This window comes from Equus asinus, chromosome 9 (assembly GCF_041296235.1).
Source record: "Equus asinus isolate D_3611 breed Donkey chromosome 9, EquAss-T2T_v2, whole genome shotgun sequence".
Classification (NCBI taxonomy): domain Eukaryota; kingdom Metazoa; phylum Chordata; class Mammalia; order Perissodactyla; family Equidae; genus Equus; species Equus asinus.
Genome location: NC_091798.1, coordinates 30,445,379 through 30,459,667, shown reverse-complemented (window position 1 = coordinate 30,459,667; position 14,289 = coordinate 30,445,379). Strand labels below are relative to the sequence as shown.

The window sequence follows — 14,289 nt, the reverse complement described above, 5'->3', positions numbered from 1 at the left end:
GGGAGCAGGGGCTGGTCTGTAGAGTTAGGAAAGACTGTTTTGTGTAATCCAGTATAGAAAAGCACATGAGCCTAAAAAGAAGAAAACAGGACTGTAGGCCCAACATCACCGCTGACTCATTCTGTGACCTTAGGAATGTTGGTCCTTTCAAGACTTCGTTTTCCCTATCAACAAAACAAGAGAGTCAGATAACGTTTCTCTAACATTCCTGGATCCGTGACTCCAAATGGGCTGGAGTGAGGGAGGACTGACCAGGGAGGGATGACCTCTCCATTCCTGACCACAAGCCTTGCTTAAGGAGTCTCCTGGAAGAAGAGCTGGAATTATTTATTTAAAAATGATCTCTACTCCAAGATCCACATTTCACAGATGAGGAAACTAAAAAGCTTTAAAAAGTTAGGTGGTTGAAATCATCGGTGATTAAAAAAATGTTTTTGAGATACGATTCACATAACATAAAATTCACCATTTTAAAGTGTGCAATTCAGTGAGTTTTAGTATATTCGTTATGTTGTAGGATCACTAATCTATTTTCTCATTCCCTGGTAACCCTTAATCTATTTCTCTCTCTGTGGATTTGCCTATTCTAGACATTTCATATAAATGGAAATATACAGTATGTAGCCTTTCATGTCTGACTACTTCCGTTTAGCATAATGTTTTCAAGGTCTGTACATGTGGCAGCAAGTATCAGAACTTCATTCCTTTTTAGGGCCAGGTAATATTCCATTGCATGGATATACCACATTTTGTGTATCCATTTATGAGTTAATGGGCGTTTGGGCTGTTTTTCCTTTCAGGCTATTATGAACATCCGTGTACAAGTCTTCATGTGGACACATGTTTTTCACTTCTCTTGGGTGTATGCCCAGGAGTGGAATTGCTGTGTCCACAAGTGATTTTAAGACTTGAGCTTGGGGCTAAAGAGGGGAGAACAAAGGAAAGATACAGGACCAGCAAGGAGCCAACTGGGTCAAGGAGAGGTATTTTTGTGGAAAAGTATTTTGTGAGGCGCCTTTTTGGAAAGAATAGGACTCTGAAATTCAGGACCTGCTTGGATGGGGATGGGCAGGTTGGCATCTTAGCGGCCACCACAGATCCCAGCGTCGGGTGAGAAGGTCTCCACAGGCTCCCCGCCATTCATTGCTCCTGCTGACAGGAATGGTGAGGGAACCGGATGTTCAACTGGAGGAAACTCTGAAAGGCTGTTGCAGGTGGAGACCGTGTCAGTTTGTTCAGGGAGGATCCAGAGAGCAGGACAAGCCAGCAGGACAGAGGCAGAGGTTATTATAAGATGGCAGTTCCCAGAGTGCTAAAAAGGTGGAGCTTGGGGGTCGGCCTGGTGGCATAGTAGTTAAGTTCACATGCTCTGCTTTGGTGGCCTGGGGTTCACAGGTTCAGATCCCGGGTGCGGACCTACCCACTGCTCGTCAGGCCATGCTGTGGCAGCGTCCCACATACAAAATAGAGGAAGATTGGCACCAATGTTAGCTCTGCGACAATCCTCCTCACCAAAAAAAAAGGAAAAAAGAGATGGCACTCAGGAGTTAGATCTGGGACTGAGTCTGGGCCTGTCATTTGCTATCCGTGTAGATTAATTTCTCCTAGGCCTCATTTTGGTTGTCTGTAAAATTAGAATTATTTTACATGGCTGTTGTCGAAATTAAATGAGATAATATATTTCACAAAGCTATGCACCCAGTGCAATTAAGTTGAACCATATGAAATTGCCCGTTTGACTATTTTTGTCCTACACAAATGGCAATTTTATACTGTCCAATTTAATAGTAGTTCTTCAATCATTGTTAGTTATCATAACTATCAAAGATTAACTGGATTACTTTAAAGGTAGTGAGTTCCCTATCACTGAAGGTATGTAAGCTGAGGACATGCCAAGAGGATTCAAAGATCGGCATTTAAATAGGAAGAGGAATCTGAGGCTAGTAAGTCAGTAAGGAAGCTGTTGCAATCTTCCCAGAGGAATGAGGAAGCGGCTGAGGATGGGGGTTGAGAGAATGGAGAGAAACGAGTGGGCACAGAAGCAAGAAGAGTGTGGAAGGCACACTGGCTGACTGGGAGAGGGAGGCACGAAAAACAGCAGTGCAGGCCCAGCGTAATTTGTGTGTGTCATTGGGCCCCTGTAGGAAACTCAGCCCTGAGTGTCACCCTTCAGGACATTTCACAGGCACTAATGAAATCCTTTCCCCTCCCGGCTTGTCAAACTCATGTCCTCCGAGAAGCCACAGAAGGGAAGACACTCTCCCTGGCCCCATCGGCCAGCTCTTAGAGCTGCCGGAACAGCCTGGTTGGTCTCCACCCTCATTTTATCTTTACCCTGGCTCTCTCCCATATTTCCTTTGTCATTACCCTTCATCTAGAGCTGCTGTCAGTTCCTAATTGTCCGGCCACCTGTTGACTTAGTGACTTTATTCAGCTACTTGGGTTTCCTGTTGGGTCTGTTTCTGGAGCTTGGCTAGTCTGTGAAGTTCTCTTTGTTTTACCTTGTCTGGCCACATGGCCAGTTGTGGAAGCAGTGCGGGATAGGTAGCGGAGAGACCGAAGAAAAGCCCTGGAGACAGTGAACGAGACATAGAGGTTTATTGGGACTTACTTACCCGGAGTGTCCAGTGGCATCCAGGGGGACAGAACTGCACATGCTACCGTGGGCAGGAAGGGGGCTGCTTCTATAGGCAGGGGGGCACAAAGGCTATGTTCTTGCCAAGGGGGCAGTCCCTGGCACGACCAAAGTTCCCAGGAACAGTAGCTCACCCAGAGGGGCCCTGTGTTCCTTCGTGATGTTCTTTGCACAAGATAGGTAAGATCCAGGCTGGCTAGGCCCTGGATCCTTACAAATCGCAGCAGGTGGGCGTCCTGCACAGAAAGGGGCCAAAGGACACATGGTTGCTCTCCAGCATGTAGGCTGGTGCCCCTACATACCATGAGGGTCTAGCCTGGGTCGATGGATGAGCCATGTAAAAGTTTGTCCTTATGTGCATTTTAACCATATGTGCACTTCTCTAAAGCTCAAATTCGAAGGGGATCTGTAACTCAAAAGCAGGAACTTTGGGTAATCCTGAAAAGTCAGGTAAAACTAGATCCTAAATATGTGCTTTGTGACCACAGTCAGGCCACAGGCAGGAAGGTACACTTGGGCTTTGGAACCAGAGTGAGCTGAGTTCGAATCCTCTTCCTGTAATTCACCAATTTTTACATTGGGGAAATTACTTAATCTCTGGTCTCAGTTTTCTCATTTATGAATTGTGGATCACAGTGATTTATAGAGCTATTGTGAGGATTAGAGGCAGGATATGTATAGAACTTGGTGAGTGGCCAGTTCTCAATACATGTAGCCATTAATAATGACAATGTAAGCTGACTAGGAGGCAGTGATATTTAGTAGAAAGCAGAAGTAACACAAATATATCTATTTTCATATTTTTCTAAACCAAAACTTTTACTGTTTTTCTCTTTATAAAGTAATATATCTTTGTGTTGTAGAAAATTAAGAAAATACAGGTAAACAAAAAGAACATAACAGTTACCAACCAGAGAAACATTTTTATATACATCTTTCTTCTCCAACCATATAAATATAATTTTTAAAACAAAACTACAGTTGTGCAGTATATATTTTGTTTGTTTAACAATATATGCAAACATTTTCTGTGCCATTAAATATTTTTTTATCATGTGATATTTAAAGGGCTCATAGACTTCCATTGGGTGGCTGTACCATAACTTGTTTAACATATTTCCAATTTGGTTATTTAGGCTGTTTCTTTTTTTTTTTTTTTAATTTTATTTTTTCTTTTTCTCCCCAAAGCCCCCCAGTACATAGTTGCATATTTTAGTTCTGGGTCCTTCTAGTTGTGGCATGTGGGACGCTGCCTCAGCGTGGCCTGAGGAGCAGTGCCATGTCTGCGCCCAGGATCCGAACCAGTGAAACCCTGGGCTGCCTAAGCAGAACGTGTGAACTTAACCACTTGGTCACGGGGCTGGCCCCGTCTTTCTCATTTTCTGGTGTTCTTTTTTTGGTCCTCTTCTTCCACTGAACGCTTGCTAACTAAATGCTGCTTTCCCCCCAGCTTCCTATGTGGTCCATATTACCACCCACCTTGGGAATCCTTTCCCTGCATGCATGTTGATGACTCCAGATTCACCTTTCTGGCTCAGATCTCTCATGAATTCCAGATGCAAATGTCCTATTGCCTTTGAAACATCTTTAATGGATATGAGACTAGATCTGACCTGAACTTCTCTTTCCTCCAAACCTATGCAGCAACCTTAGTTGTTGCCTGCCCTGCTGGATGGTAACAGCATCCCGCACAACCCTTTACTCAGTTTCTGAAGCCAAAAATCTGGGAGTTGTGCAAGTTAGCCAAGTTCCTCATATTTCCTCCTCCTCACATCCAGTCAGTCACTAAATCCTGTTAAAACATATCTCCAAAAAAATTTTTAAAATACTCATCCCTTCCCTTCCAGGAGGATTTTTTTTTTTTAAAGATTTTATTTTTTCCTTTTTCTCCCCAAAGCCCCCCGGTACATAGTTGTGTATTCTTCGTTGTGGGTTCTTCTAGTTGTGGCATGTGGGACGCTGCCTCAGCGTGGTCTGATGAGCAGTGCCATGTCCGCGCCCAGGATTCGAACCAACGAAACACTGGGCCGCCTGCAGCGAGCGCGCAAACTTAACCACTCGGCCACGGGGCCAGCCCCCAGGAGGATTTTTTTTTTTTTTTTAATTTTGAAATTTTCATTTATTTTCTTTTATTGAGGTCATAATGATTTATAACATTGTGCAACTTCAGTTGTACATTCTTATTTGTCAGTCACCAATTAAATGCGCCCCTTAACCCCTTGTGCCCACCCCCCACCCCAATTCCCCCTGGTAACCAATAATCTGTTCTCTTTATCTGTGTGTTTGTTTATCTTCCACATATGAGTGAAATCATACGGTGTTTGTCATTCTCTGTCTGGCTTATTTCGCTTAACATAATATGATTTTTTAGTATTCTTAATGAACAGTTGTGTAGTTAAATCTTTGCATGCGCTTAATTATTTTATCTTCTTAATAAAAAACTTGGCCAGAAAGAACAACTTCACCACTCACCCTTTAAGATGTTGTCGTGGCTATCCAAATATATGAGGGTTTAAGTAAAGAAATAATGAGAAAGTCAATATTTTAACACAAATATCATGTTCCATCTTGAATGACCGTTTCCCGCAGCACTTAGCTCATATCCCTGAAAGAACAAATCCCTAAGCTTATCATGGCTGTGAAACGTCAAATAACACATCACTTTCTGGACCTAAATGTTTGTAGCAAGAATACCTTGTACTCCTTCGTCCTGGGTGTAAGAGTCACATTTCTTTTCCTTCTCCAAATCAAATTTTATACGCCCCAAGTCTCCATCCTACAGTGCTGGCAGGATATTCAATCCGAATAATTATTGTGACCACTGCCCCACCCCTGGGTCACGTGAAGTCCTGTTGGTGTAACTCAGTCCAGCCCAAGAAAAACCCTGTGAGCTTTATTAACCTTTACTGCTACCACAGATGAACCCCTTATCCAAGCTGGTATGGCCCCTGAAACAGTTCTTCTCTTTGCTGGGGCTCAGGGGTCCTTGTTATGGCTGCAGACTCCCAGGGCCCCCAACAGCCAGCCATGTGGGAGGCCCTCCCATCTCTCCAGGGCAGGGAGAGGCCCCAGTCCTTGCCACTCAACAATCCTGCAAAGCCTAGCTCCCCTCTCAATCTCGGGGAAGGCTTTTAAAAATCTCCTTTCCTCTGACTACATGGCCCTCCATTCTTTCCTCCTCTGGGGCAATTCAGCCTAATTTCCCTCAAAGACCAAAAGGAGGAGGGGATCTCTTCTTGAGCCTGAGAATGGTTACATCCTGCCTGCCACACAGTGGCCCAGAGAAGCAAGTCATCAAGAAGGGCCAAGTCCCCTCTAAGGATTGGGAGTGGGGGGCAGAGGAAAGATACATATAATCACTCAAAGCACTATTTGTAATAGTAAAAGAATGGAAACAACATAAGTGTCCATCAACACTTACATAAACAATTGGACACCCAAACAGTGGAATATGATGCAGCTGCTGTGGCCAAAGATGCCACACAGCTATTTCCCATCCCACGTGCCCTTCTTACAATGGGCTCTGGCACTTCTCCCACTGATACTTGTGCGTATGTGACTTTTGTGACTAGATCATAAAAGGCTATCCAGTGTCATCCTTGCTTGTTGGAACTCTTGAAGCCTTCACCGGTCATTTAACCATAGACTGCCCTGAAACAGCCATGCTGTGAGGAAGCCCACACTAGCCCACACAGAGAGCACAAGGAAGGCCCTGAGACGATACGAAGAGAGATGTCCAGATGTTCAGCTGCTACAGCCCCCATCCCCTGTCCCAAACCCAACCACTGTGTGACTGTAGCTCTATGAGAGACCCCAAACCAGAGCCACCCACTCAAGCTTTTACCATATTCCTCACGCACAGAAACCAAGAGAAATAACAAAGTGCTTACTGTTGTTTCAAGCCTCTAAGTTTCGGGGTGGTTTGTCACTCAGCAACAGATAGCCAGAAAGCAGCTCTTTATGCCCTGACATGGAGCAATTTTCAAGGTATAATATTAATTTTTTAAGAGTGTAGGATAGTGTATATTGTATGCCCCTTTTGTTTAAAATATGTACAGAGAGAGGGAGAGAGAGTCTTGTATATACATAGCTCATTGGTTTGTCATCCCTACCTGTGCATTAGAATCTCCTAGAAAGCTTTAAAATAACATCACTGCCTGAGCCCACTCTACATCAATTCAATCCTAGTATCTAGGGATGGGACATGAACGTTGTTCTCTTTTAAAAGTTCCCCAAGAGATTCGGATTTGCAGCCAGAATTGAGAACTGCTGGTGTAGAATAACCTGGAAGGCAACACAAGAAACTGGTGCCGTGCTTGCCTCCAGAAAGGGCCACTGGGGTAAGAGCGGACAGTGTGGGAGGGAGATTTACTTTTCATTGTAGACTCTTAGATCTTTTGAATTTGTTTACTTGTCCATGTTACCTATTTCCAAAAACAAGTTAAATTAAAAAAAAAAAGTAAAACACCTATAGCAGTGAAAATGAATCCCAAATAGCAGATCTGGAATAGCCCATTCAGTAGAGGGAGTCCGTTCAGGGCTCACTGTAGCAGGGTCTCAGAGGAGGTGACCTGTCCTCCTGGGGAGAGCGGGTGGTCAGGAAGTGCTGAGGGGAATCCGGAAGGGGCCTCTGACCTGAGATGACTTCTCTGCTGGCCCACAAACCCTCAGTTAGCGCAGCATTAGTTACTCTTTGGAAAGCAGTTGAGGACACAGTTATGGCTGTAATATGTGACCCTCTGGCTGCCGGCTACCTCTGTGAACCCTGAGACCAGCAGGAGGGAAAATGCCCAGGCTCAGATGGGAGGGATAAAGAGATCAGGGTTCTGGCGGGCTGGGCTGCTGACCTGCTGTTATCGAGGAAGCTGATTATTAGCCAGCTCTCCATTAGCAGGGACTCAGTTATCTGTTTCACCCCTTGGATTCCTGCTGCAGAGAACTCGACATCATGAAGGTGAAGTAGGAGTGGCAGACCAAAGTTCAGCTCCATGTGGCCTCTGCGGTAGGGGTAGTGAATGCGAGCAGGTGGGGGGACTACACATTAACAGCAGCCTGGGATGCTAAATTGGGAGGGAGGGAGGCACTAAAGGCTGACCTACAGGGGTTCCGAGGGGTTCTGGCATGTGACAGCTTTCAGTTGGAAAATTCACTTCTGTCCCACCTTAACTACTTGTCAGTTGCATGACCTTGTTCAGTAACAATGTTCTGAGCCTCAGTTTCCTCATCTGTAATGTAGATTAAAATGATGGAATAAAAGAAGAAAATGATAACCATTATTAAATTAAACCAGTCTTCATTGTGTCTGTTACATGGGAGGATGGGGTTGGATTCTTACATTTAACTAACACAGTGAGTTAAAGTGTTAGAGTGGTTAAAGTGGTTAAAGTGTTAAAGTGGTTAAGAGTGGGCTTTGCAGTCAGGTATAACTGGGTTAAAATCATGCTATTGTCACTTATCAACTGTGGGGCCTTGGACAAGTCACCTAACATGTGAGTCTCATTTCCTCACCTATAGAGAGAGAATCATATGACAGGCGTGCCTCACTTAATGTAAGGGGATACATTCTGAGAAACGCCTCATTGGGTGATTTCGGCCTTGTATGAACATCAGAGTGTACTTACACAAACCTACGTTATAGCCTACCACACACCTAGGCTGTCTGGTACTAATCTTATGGGACCACTGTCGTATCCGGAGTCCCTCCTTGACCGAGATATCATCATGTGGCACATGATCATACAGCACCTTCTCAAACGCTGCTGTGAAAATTCTAAGATCATGAATGGGAAGAGCTTTGAGCATCCAGAAACTGGCAACTGTTGCCATTCCGCTACTTCTGTAGCCCATAAGGAGTGGACAAAGTACCTCACACCCATTGTCTCCCTTGACCCTCTCCAGGCCGCGGTGTGGAGCCATTCATGACCCGTTCAAAGGTGAGAGCATCGATGCCCATTGAGGTAAAGTGATTTGTCTCAGTCATAAGGGAACAGCAATCAGGAGTAGAACCCAGGCGCTCTGATCCTGTTAGGCTTGTGACTAGAAGTTCTGAATCTCGTGGGTGACAGAACCTTGATCATCTCTCGATAAGAAAGGGAGTTCCTTAAATGACTGTGAAGAGGTTCCTTAGAAAGGGAAGGAAAGGAAGGTAACCCTTTTGCTTCTTTCACAGGTCCTCTTCCGTTCCCATCTAGTGGGCCCGGAAAGCTTTAAACAAGAGGAAGAATGAACAAACTAACGTGTACTCAGTATCAGATAGCGCCCAGTTCGGGGCACATAATTCAATCGAAACAACATGCTAGGATGTGACCGGCAGAGAAGGCGCTGAGCGTTTAGGCTGAGACTTGACAGACAAGAAGAAACCAGGTAAACCGAACCAGTGTTCAGGTCCTGAAAGAGATCACGCCTGACGGGCAAAGGAGGCCAGGAGGGGTGCATCGTAGTGAGGGAGGGAGACACGCGAGGCGGGGGGGTAGGGGCAAGGGCCACGGCCCAGAGCGTTCACGGCTTTGAGGGGATAGGGAAGGATTTGATTTTATCTGTAAACATCAAGGAGAGGCCCTGAGGGTTTTAAACGAGGACTGGAATTACATTTCATATTTATTCTTACATTTTTATTTACATCTGAAAAAGAGCCTCTGGCTATTAGAACCTGTGGTGGAGGATAAGTTACACTGGGGCAAGAGCCTCTAACTTGCTAGCTGACCCTTCCCCATTGAGGGCTCCCATTTCCCCATCTATAAAGGTGGGTGGGAGGGAACTGGGTCCCCGGGAGTCCGAGATGAAGACGATGCCCCTCGCAAACGCAGAGCACTCTGCAGCTCTAGACGGAGCGCTTCCGCGTCTCCGTTGGTGCTTCTTCCTCCCTATACGCTGGCGGTTGAGGCCGGGAACCCAGGATCTGTCCACCCCGCGATGATTCACCGCTCCCCAGAGCGGGGTGATGAATGTCCCTAAGACTCAGGGCCGCGTGGCCCCTCTGCTCAGGCAGCCAGTCGCGAGGAGGAAAGCGGCCAGGGGGCGGCACCCCCGCCGGTCCGAGCCGCGTCATTGGCTGGCGGCCGCGTCGCTCGCCGCGGTGCCACGTGACTGCCGCGCCGGGCGTTAGTGTTGGCGGCGCCTTCCTCCCCTGCGGGTGGGTACCGGCCGGCGCTCCCCGCGTCCTGGCTGGCGGGGTCCCGCCTCCTCGGGGGGCCGGGTGATGGGCGGGGAAGGGGATAGCCCGCTTAAAGGGAGGCCGGCCCGGTCTCCGCCCGCGCCGCCGGGTCCCCTTAGCCCCGCCACGGCCGAGGACGCCGGCCCGGCCCCGAGAGGTGAGAAGAGGGGAGGGGACGCGGGAAGGGGGAAGGAGCGGCGCCCGCCTCCACGCGGTCGGCGGCGCCTGCACGGTCGCCCTGGCCTGGGTCCTGGGCGTGGTGGGAGGAAGCCCGCACCGACGGGCTTGCGTCGCGGTCATTCCCTCGGTCGGCGGCGGCGGGGGCGAGTGTCAGAGCCCCGGTGACCCGACCCCGCTCCTCTGGCCGAGGGCTGCCCACTCTCCACTCTCTACCCCACACGTCAAGCCGGTGCCCCCGCACCTCGCTCATAACGGTGCTGCTCTTCGCCCCGAGTCTTCGACGAGCCGTCTCGTCTGATAGCCGTCAGATATCTGGCAGCAGGACCGAGGAGATACCAGCCACGACCACCCTTCCACCCCCCATCCCCCACCCCTTGGACAGATGGGGAAGCTGAGGCTTGGACACGAGAGAGGACTTATCTTGGTTTTTAAAACCACACACCTGGTTAAGTACAAATCAAGACCTGTAGTTTTCGAGACTCATAGACTAAGTTGAAATTCTTTCGCTGGATAGATGGGGACACGGAAAGGACACCGAAAGGGCCAGGGCCTTGCCCGAAATTACTCAGCAAGTTATTTGCAGAGCTAGGACTTGTACCCAGTTCTCCCGAAGTCGTGGAATATTAGGCTGGGCTCTTTCCTTGCACAGATTGGGGACCACGGTGAGTTAGAAGCATTCAGGACTTAAACTTCTTGCTGGCACCCATTCTAGTACCTTCTTTTTGTTTCTCCTTGTCCCCAGGGCTCTTTCTGTGAAGTCTGGAAGTAATTTGATATCCAGTATTGGGGTTAAGCAGAAGTTCTGTTTTTTGAAAATTGAGACCATGAGAAATGGAGAGCCAAACCTGGTGGGAAGAAATGAGCCCATTTTTTCCTTCAGGAATGTCAAGGGGCAGAGACTAGTAGCTGTCATTTATTGAGCAGATGCTATGTGCCAGGCACTGTACTGGATGCTTTACTTGTGTTAGCTTTGCAACAACCCTGCAAGTTAGGTATTGTTATCCCCATTTTACAGGTGCGAGATTGATGCTGAGTAAAATGAAGATTTTCACCCAGCGCCATACAGCTGTTGAACAGGGTAGCTGGGATCTGGATAGAGATGTGTCTGATTCCAGAACGTATCCAGTGATTTTCCAAGTATGGCCCCAGCTCCCTGACTCAGAATCACCCAGGGTGCTGAGTCTTGGATGTCATCGCTTGATTTGCCAAGAGTCTGCATTTTAACGTTATTTCTGTATTTGGATATCATTGTACTATAATGTGCTGCCTCCTAGGGGAAGATCTGGAGATGACATATTCAGGGCTTTGGACAAATCTAGATTAGATTTACTAGGGGTGATGTTTGAGCAATGACATCACTTTTAGTAAGCGTAAACCCCCAGGCAGATTCTTGCCAAAGTATAATTTCTTGGCACAAACTTGGCTCTGGTGTGTTGGGGGAAAGGGGGAGGGGTAACTCTTTTCCTTACCACATAGGTGTGAAACTATCCTTCTTCCATTTGACCAACAAATATGTGTTAAATGCTTATTCAGGGGATCCAGCTGTGAACAAAATAGCGAGTCACTGCCTTTATGGGAAAGATAGCCAATTACCAAAAAAATAAATGTATAATATGAGATGGTGAGAAGGGGCAGGGAGAAAAATAAAGCAAAGGGGATAGGGGTACAAGGCAGGGATGGGCCCCGGAGGGGGCATGGCGGCAGCGGGGGTGCTGTTTGATAGATTGTGTCTGGGAAGGAACTGATTAAGGCAGTGTCTGAGCAAAAACCTAAAAGACAGGCAGGGAAAAGCTATGAACAGAGTGAGCAGTAGCATTCAGTTAGAAGGCCAGCAAAAGTAGACGGAGGCAGGAGCCTGCTTGGCTTGTTTGACACTGGTCTAGGCTACTAATTATTCTAGCCAAAATATAGCTACAGAGGTAAATTTTACCTTATTGGTCCTAAAAGAAAAAGAAAAAGTTACCCGTGTGTGTGTGTAATATGAAAGATAAAAATAATTTTGTTCTTAATCCTTTTACCAAACCGGCTTCAAGCAGTTTGTAACCCTTGCTTATTAAAATTAGTAAGAGACTCAGCAATGAGTTGAGAACTTGGCCACAAAGTATTGCTTTGAACCAGCTCCTAAGATCTCTTAGCAAGGAAACAAATTTGGGGGCCATCTGGTAAGTTAGAAAGTGAGCCAAGCTTGGAAATTGGAAGATGAGGTTTGAGAATCTGGTCCTACCAGTTGAGCAAGTGACTGAATTTTGATTTTTCTCATATGGAGAATAGGAATTCATAATCTGTTCCCTGATTTATTGAGGAGGCAAATGAGAGATGTATGTGAAATCTTTTTGAAAGCAGTAAATCACTTTGCAAGGCACTATTTAATTATTTGATCGTGGTTTTACATTGTTATTTTTCTGTCAGGTATTTTATTGTTTTGTCTTTTATGGGGCGTTATACTAGAAACAGCGTGTCGTAGTACTTGTGCTACTGATAGGAGCCTTCTGCCGGTGGTTCTTTTTGCATCACAGACGTAAATGAACGTTGTTAATCACTTGTGATAACTGGAAAATAAGGAAGACTTTCTTGTCTTTATTGTGTTCGCTTGAAACTTCACCTCTTTGTTCAGTTCAGTAAATATAGGTGTGTAGCCATACATACCAAGTGTGAGGCACTGTGTTATGTGCTAGGTTTTGTGGAAAAGAAGATGACTTGATGTCTGCCTTTAAATGTATACTCTAGTTTGACAGACGTGTGAACTGAAGTGCTAAATAATTATCTGTAACATGTTGGGGAAGCGTAGCCTAAGAAGTTTCAACCCCCTTATCCTATGGTGTTTGAAGTGAGCCTTAAAGGATTAGAAAAAGGACCGAGATAGATGGAGATAGAAGGGAAAGGCATCCTAGACTGAAGGAACAACACTAGCAAAGGCCCAGAAGAGCAGAGGATGCTGAATATATCATGGATTGGTGACTGGCACACTGGTGCGTGGAAGGAAGCAAAAGAAAGGCTGTTTCAGGCTTATTCATAGAGAGAAGACTACTGAAGTTTTTAGGCTGTATTCAGTAGGAGGTGGGGAGGCACTGCCAATTTTTGAAGAGTATCCAGGTGGTTTGCTCTCATGTCGTAAATGAATGCTTCTTTTGAAGAACAGGCAGCATAGCTTAGTGATTAAACATGTTGGTTCAATTCCGTGCTTAAGGCTAAAGTATATCTGCAATTTTCAAATAATTCAGGGAAAAAACACACAAAAAACCCCAAACAAACCAACCTGTGTGTATGGAGAGTGCAAAAGTGCAGATGTGGAAAAACGTTAACAATTGGTGAATTGTTAAATTGCTGAATAGGTGGATTGTGAGTATACCGGTGTTCCGTGATCATTCTTGCAACTTTCTGAAGATTTAGAAAGTTTTAAAATAAGCAGCCCAGAGACAGAGAGAGAGTAGGTTTGACTCAAACAGGCTTTGGTTCCAGTCACGGTCCCACTGCTTACAAGCACTGTGTGTACTGGAAAATTATTTCCGAACTACACAGCCCATGCCTACTCCAGCCTAGTTTAGCTGGGATTTTTCCATATCAAGAGAAGAGACTTTTTTGGTAGGTGAGTTGTTCATGTTAATGTTAGGTTAATGTTAAGACTTCAAGTTTTCCACAAATTTTAGATCTAGGTTATTTTATATGCTTGCTATTTATTTCCTCCTTCTCTGTCTTCTTCTGGATTATTTAGTATTTTCCATTATTCTGTTTTATCTCCTTTGTTGGTTTATTAGCCATAACTCTTTGTTATTGATGGGATTGCTTAAGGTTTTATAGTTTGCATCTTTAACTTATCACTCTCTACCTTTGAGTGATGTGCCATTTCATATTAAGAACCTTACAGTGCTATAGTTTGCTTTCTTTCCTCCTGGTTTTGTGTATGTTAAAATATATGTAACATAAAATTGGCCATTTTACCATTCTTAAGTGTACAACTCAGTGGCATTAAGTACATTCACAGTGTTGTGTAAGCATCACTACTATCCATTTCCAGAACTTGAAACAGAAATTCTATAACCATTAAGCAATCACTCTGCATTCCCCCCAGCCCTTGGTAACCTCTAATATATATATATATATATATATATATATATATATATATATATATATTTTTTTTTTTTTTTTTTTTTTTAAAGACTGGTACCTTGAGCTAACATCTGTTGCCAATCTTTTTTTTTTTTCTTCTTCTTCTCCCCAAAGCCCCTCAGTGCATAGTTGTATATTCCAGTTGTAGGTCCTTCTGGCTCTGCTATCTGGGAAGCCATCTCAGCATGGCTTGATGAGTGGTGCCATGTCCGCA

General features: G+C 45.5%; 1 protein-coding gene across 2 annotated transcripts in view; it reads left to right on the top strand.

Annotated features, from left to right (window-relative positions):
- Nucleotides 1–9,738: 9,738 nt before the first annotated feature.
- SLC26A2 (solute carrier family 26 member 2) overlaps nt 9,739–14,289 on the top strand; it is a 31,115-nt gene continuing 26,564 nt past the window's right edge. For both annotated transcript variants that reach the window (XM_070517200.1, XM_014852617.3), the window contains exon 1: nt 9,739–9,945. The gene's annotated coding sequence lies outside the window, so the exon portion shown is untranslated. The remainder of the gene's footprint in view (nt 9,946–14,289) is intronic.